Raw genomic sequence first — 6,690 nt, 5'->3', positions numbered from 1 at the left:
GAGCGGTATATTGGCTATTTCAGTGCGGATGGCATTCTGTAGGTCTTCCAGGGTCTGTGGACGGTCGTTATAAACCATGGATTTGAGATAACCCCACAGGAAATAATCATAGGGGCCTAAATCAGGCGAGCGCGCTGATTTCCCTGAGAGGCGATTTAAACTGGCCAGCGCGCTTGCCTGATTTAGCCCCCTGTGATTATTTCCTGTGGGATTATCTCAAATCCATGGTTTATAACGACCGTCCACAGACCCTGGAAGACCTACAGAATGCCATCCGCACTCAAATAGCCAATATACTGCTCACCATGCTAGAGAGAGTAGACCAAAGCTTCCGAAATTGTCTGAATCAGTGTATTGACAATGGAGGTGGACATTTAAAAGATATTGTTTTTAGAACTGTGTAAAAGTAAATCTCCCATGTTGTGTGACAGACATAAAAGTAGAATAAAGAATTGTGAAGAGTAAACACTTTATAATTCAATCCCCAAATCAGGAAGTTTCCGCGCCCCACCCTGTACATATATAATATATATATATATATATATATATATATATATATATATATATATATATATACAAGCACCCGGACCTGGCTTCGCCAGGTGTGCTTGGCCTACGGCGTAGCTCGCTTCGCTTGGCAATATTTCGTAAAGATTCTCTTAGTAATATTTCGTAAAGATTCTCTTGTTAACATTTGGTAAAGATTCTCTTGGCAATATTTCGTAAATATTTTCTCATTAATATTTCGTAAAGATTCTTTTGTCAGAATTCCGTAAAGATGATCTTTTTCTTGTTTCGCTTGGCAATATTTCGTAAAGATTCTCTTAGCAAATAATTTGTAAAGATTTTCTTGGTAATATTTCGTAAAGATTCTCTTGTTAACATTTGGTAAAGATTCTCTTGGCAATATTTCGTAAATATTTTCTCATTAATATTTCGTAAAGATTCTTTTGTCAGAATTCCGTAATTCCGTTTTTATGTATATAGATTCTCTTGGCAATATTTCGTAAAGATTCTCTTAGCAATATTTCGTAAAGATTCTCTTGGTAATATTTCGTAAAGATTCTCTGAGTCTGAGTGAGATGTGTCCCCGGGAGTTAGTGTTTCCGGTGTTTCCGGGGGGGCTTAGCCTGCGGCGCTGCTCGCTACGCTCGCCGGGCGCTACGCGCCCTTACGCAACGCGCACTGGTTACCCCGTCAAGCGTGTCTTACATCATATGATGTGTTATAGTAAACATAAGACACTGGATCAATAAAAGATCGTGATATTGCTACAGTATTTTATTTACACACATTATTTAGAGCGGAAACGTCAGTTACTTCTTGTTCATCTGAACTCGAGCTGTCTTCTTCATCTTCTTTGTCCTCGGCTTCATCTTCATATCTCCTCCTTTTCCGAGCCGGCGAAGATCCTTCTTCTTTGAGGCTCAAAATCAGTTCTTCCAGCTCCCTTTTCGTGACAGGGACCCTTGCAGTTTCCTCATCCCCGTATTCTTCATCTTCACTGTAAACATGATTATTGTAACTGTAATCTGGCAGGAGCATATCGATGGCCTTTTCCTCCGAGATGTTGTAAACTTCCTTTGGTATTAAAACCACACCTATTTCTGGGACCTCTTCAGGAATGGGAGTGTTAACTTCTTCGTCTTCTTCCCTACCTCTCGGCACCGAAGGCAGTTCTTGACTGTTTACCTCGTTGTCTGAGAGCAATTCTTCATATACACAGTTAACGGCCGGTCTCAACCTATAACTTTCGTTTACTTTATGCCAGCCAGTATAGATGAAAAGAGAATCCCAAGACGTAACCCGCGAACAGGCCACGTACAACTGACCATGAGCGAAACATTGAACAGTATCTAGAAGTACTCCACAGCAGTTAAACGTCTGTCCCTGAGATTTGTTTATTGTCATCGCGTAACTAAGCTTAACCGGGAACTGTTTACGCTTAAAGTTAACTGGGGTGTCGCTAGCTTCTAGTGTTATCCTGGGAATCATAACCTGTTCTCCCCGGTGACTACCACCTAAGGTCTTACCAATTATAATGTTCGTTTTCAAGTTAGTTACCAAGACTCTTGATCCGTTACACAGTTTAGGCGGTGAAATGTTCCTGACAACCATCACAACACTTCCAATCTTCACTTTAAGTTGATGTGGTGGAAGAGAAGGGCTTGTCAAAGCGTTAAACACAGAAGTCTGGACATCAGTTCCTTCCTCGACCGGGGTGTCTACACTAAAAGTATGTCTTCTCCTCTCCCTTAGTTTTCTTTTGTATCATAGAGTTAACACTGTCGACATCATCATTTGTGGGTGATATGATTGCTCGTTGTTCAAAATAGGAAATGTTTAAGAAGTTTTCCTCCAAATCACCATAAACCTTTTCCACTAACTCTTCACGTGTTTTGACTTGAATACCGAACCCCTCCTCAAGTTCCAAAGGTCCGTGTTTCTGGGATCCGAGTTCCAGCAAAACTTGGCGCGCAAACGTAATGTTTTTTTCATCACCTTTCCTTAGACGCACATTTTCAGTCAATTCCAACTTTGTTATGTCCCGCCACATATAACTGGACTTTATACAATGTTCTAATTCATCACATTTACCTCCACCTCGAATGACAGGTAATATTTGCCTGAAATCTCCAGCGCAGACGAACACTTTTCCCCCCATAAACCGTTTCATTACCCAAGATGTCTCCTCAACGTTATATCAAGAGCTGTTAACGTATTCTTGTTCGCCATCACGATCTCATCCCACACGATTAAACGATGTCATCTCCAACAACTTTGCAAGTTCAGAATTCTTCTTAACAGAACACCCTCTTATTTCATGATACTCCATCAATGGTATCTTAAACATGTTATGGGCGGTTCGACCCCCGTTAAGAACAGTAGCTGCTATACCTGAAGACGCTACAGCTAACGCTATCTTCCCCTCGGACCGCACAGTATCAAGTAACATATTCAAGATGAAGGACTTTCCTGTGCCTCCGGCAGCGTTTACAAAGATTCCATTATTCTCATACTTCTGTTGGTTATTCACCCTATATCAATGACCACATCATATACCTGTCTCTGTTTATCATTTAAGAGGTCTTGTTTTGATTGAACCTGTTTTTTCAACTTTTCCTTGTTGTAAGACTTCTCTCTTCGAATAACGTTTGAAGTCTTCTCTCCACCTCTAGAAGCAGGTAAGCCGTAAGTGGTGATAAGGCCTCCTCCACAGTTCCAAACATGTTTTTTGGATATCGTCTAACGCGTCCAAGTAGATTTCCTCGTTATACTCTGTTAGGTTGTTCTGGTGAAGGAAATCGCTTGCAAATAGATCCTTGGTCTCCTCCCAGATACCGGATTGGTCCTCAAGGTCTGAAAACACCAACATGCTGGCGTACGTTTCTCTGAGACGGTACCTGTCGTTGGTGTGATTGATTATCTCTAAGATAGTAGTCTTCCATGTCTCCTCATCACTCAAGAGACCCAAGGCCTTGACAGCCTCTCGGTAAGAGGGATATGTCACACCCTCGACTGTTCTGAGATCCTCAAAGGAAGTAGGGCCCGCCTTATGTGTCAACAACAACCTAAGGTAAAACAACTCAACAGTTTTAGTGGAAACAGCACGAATACGTCCCAAAGAAAAGGTGTTACCTTTTCTTTCTCTCCAAAACCGAATGGGCCTTGTCAAAACAGAAATGTTGAGGCATCTGATGATAATACAACGTGGAGACGAACTTCTCATCAGATTTCGCACACAACTTGAAGAAAGCGGTTAATTGGGTATCTTGTTTTGCTTTCGCTGTTACGGTCCCTTTAGATGAGTTTTCGTCATAAAACACCTCGTTTTCGCCCTCAAGGTGTAAGTCGAGAGAGGATACCGGGGGATAACTTTTGTATATGTCAAACCCGGAATATCTTCCATGTTGCTTCATTCGCATTTATATATCTCGCCTCTTGGAAGTTCTTAATTTCATTCACGGTCCCATCTTTTGTAGTTTTACTGAACAGGACCCTATCACACCCCTTGTTTACATACTTCGTGACATAAGCTATAGCTTTAATCGAATTTGAACATTCAACGTTGATGTGGGCGTCATACTTCACACACAGATAGGGGCTGTAAGGAACAACCCAAGAGTTGTCAATAACCTTCTTCATTCCTTTAACCTTGGTAACAAAAGATTCCCCGCCTTCTCCGATGGACCTACGTTTTGTACTCAGGGTACCCATTGTTACCGAACATTAAGTCGTTTCTACAGGTCTTAGGAAAGCCCTTTCCACATGTCGAAGCGGTTGGCTTAGATTTCTGGCAACATAGGAGAGACTCATCGTACCCCTTACACGGTCCATGGATCATACACCTTGTAACGACATCATACAACCTGGGTTCAGCTTCTTTGTTGGGGATTTCAGCGGATATTATACGTGAAACCCTTTCAGCTGTCACACGCTCATTCATCCATAAGAGGATGTGAACATGAGGAAGTCCACGTTTTTGCCATTCCACACCATAAAGATGCGCCTTCACCCTTCCGAAGATCTGTTTAGATACCAAATCATGCATCAAACTATCAACCTTCAACTTGAATACTCTACTAATTAAATCTGGGCGGTCCCCGATCGACCGTATTCCAGCAGAACCTGTATCATCCATAGCAACTTGCAGCTCCCGCCAATGCGGGTTCATAGTGAAGGTTATGAAATAGTCAGGAGATCCATAACACGTAACATATGTAAGCGCATCTTGTTGGCGCTCTTTCATATATCTGGGACTTCCAATGAAAGTACTGGGCAACACAACCCTTTGACCTGTATCAGCGACTTTATCGCTTCCAAGACATAATATGTCTGCTCTTTCTTTTCGGATCCGTTTCTGGTTCATTTCGAGGTATGACAACCTATTACTTTCTACTTTCACGTAGTTATCCACAACAAACTGTTGAAACAGTCTCCTACACTTGGTTATGTGGTTGAAAACGCCTTCCCGCTCCATATAAAGAAAGGAGTAGAACATACACGGGGATAAACGCTTGTAAGTAGACAAAGTTGATGGGCCCCGTAGAGGCGTCACACTCATCTTCTTCAGGCGGTTCAAGACCTCTAACACGGACTTTGGATAACCTTTCCATGGAATGACAATATCCGATGTCACCGTTTGGGATCAACAAAGGATACTGGAAAGCATCGTAATGGAACTTCAAATGGCTCAAACTTGTAGTCTTGAAGTTTCGAACCGGGCAAAGGGGAAGTAACTGTTATCTCCAATGGATCTCTATTGGGTTCAAAGCTAACAATCCCACCAACCTGTGATGAAGCAGATGGAAGGTGATACAGACCCTTATGTTCCTTGGTTTTGATCCCGTCTGCCGCTCTTAGCGTGATAGACACAGCAGGCATACTTTCCGTCTTATTAACGTGTTCACTAACTAATGTTTTACACGTTTCAAATTCCTTCAAAATCGGGTTTAGACATTCATTATACTGAACCAAGTAATCATAGAACATGGAAATGATATCCTCGTTTGAACTCACTTCCTTCCTCTCTCTCTTTCGGCGCTTAAGAGTTTTTTCGTTTTTCGCCTTTCGATCCATGTTTTGTACACGTAACTTAATCTGGTCTTCCTTATCATGATAGAAGTATAAGTCCAGGAATGAAGAAATAGGTTTCCAAAAAGGGTTCTTTTTACCTGCGATCGCTTCGGGGTTGAGATGTCCAATGGTATGGTATATTTTCCCTTGAATCTTGTAACACAATGTTAGTTCGCTCGGGTCATGGAGTTTGCTTGAAGTGGTAAATGATGTGAAACAGAACAACGCGTTGAACCCACAGATCTTGTCCAGGAACCGTTTAGATAACGGAGACTTTCCTTCGTACATACTTTTAATACCGTTTTTAAGCTCTGAAAACTGGATATGAGGCGTTTGTCCTTGCTTACAACAAATAGTCTTACGTTCTCCTGCCCATAAAAGCGATTTACAAAGCTTACATTTGAAGTCCCCTATTGTACCAATATTATGGAGCGGTATCTTTGCTTGGTCTCGTAAATAACCTTCAAGCGTATCAGATATTACTGCTATTGAATCCACATAATCCGCCCTAAAAATTCTTATTTTTGCGTTCCTTTCTGACCATATTTAAGTGATTAATCGTCGATTCAGACAAATCTTTATCCCCGATGAGCCCAGCTCGTAACAATTTCAACTGTTCTTTTACTGCTTTTAACTCGGAACGCCTCTGTTTCTTATTCTTCAACAAAACCTGTCGATGCATCTTTTCCGCCTCACGTTCTTCCCTTTTCTTGATTCTGGCATCCCTTTCCGCCTCTTTAGCTGCTTCTCGTTCGTTCTTTAACCTCTTTTTTTCTTGCAAACGTTGCAAATATTGTTGTTCCAATTCAAGCCGCCTCTCTCGAACAATCCGTATATTCTCCGCCACCGAGTCGACGAACTGATCCGGTACACCCTCCTCGTCTGGTCCACTTCCTTGGTCTTGTCCACTTCCGCTTCCCGTCGAAGTAACTGAACTCACAGTAGCACTCCCAGCTTCAACGACCTCACCAGAGACCTGGTTAAGTTCCGTGTTTTTTCTCTTACAACAGTACTTCTTGAGCTTATCAATCTTTCTCTGGGCTTTAAATCTTCTCTCGAGGTAGTACTTCTGATACTCAACGTGATCAGCTTTTGCTCCCGCTTTTATAAAAT

This window comes from Oratosquilla oratoria, unplaced genomic scaffold, assembly GCF_046742065.1.
Source record: "Oratosquilla oratoria isolate Oo_2021 unplaced genomic scaffold, ASM4674206v1 SCAFFOLD45, whole genome shotgun sequence".
NCBI classification, from domain to species: Eukaryota; Metazoa; Arthropoda; class Malacostraca; order Stomatopoda; family Squillidae; genus Oratosquilla; species Oratosquilla oratoria.
Note: the sequence above shows the minus strand (reverse complement) of the source record.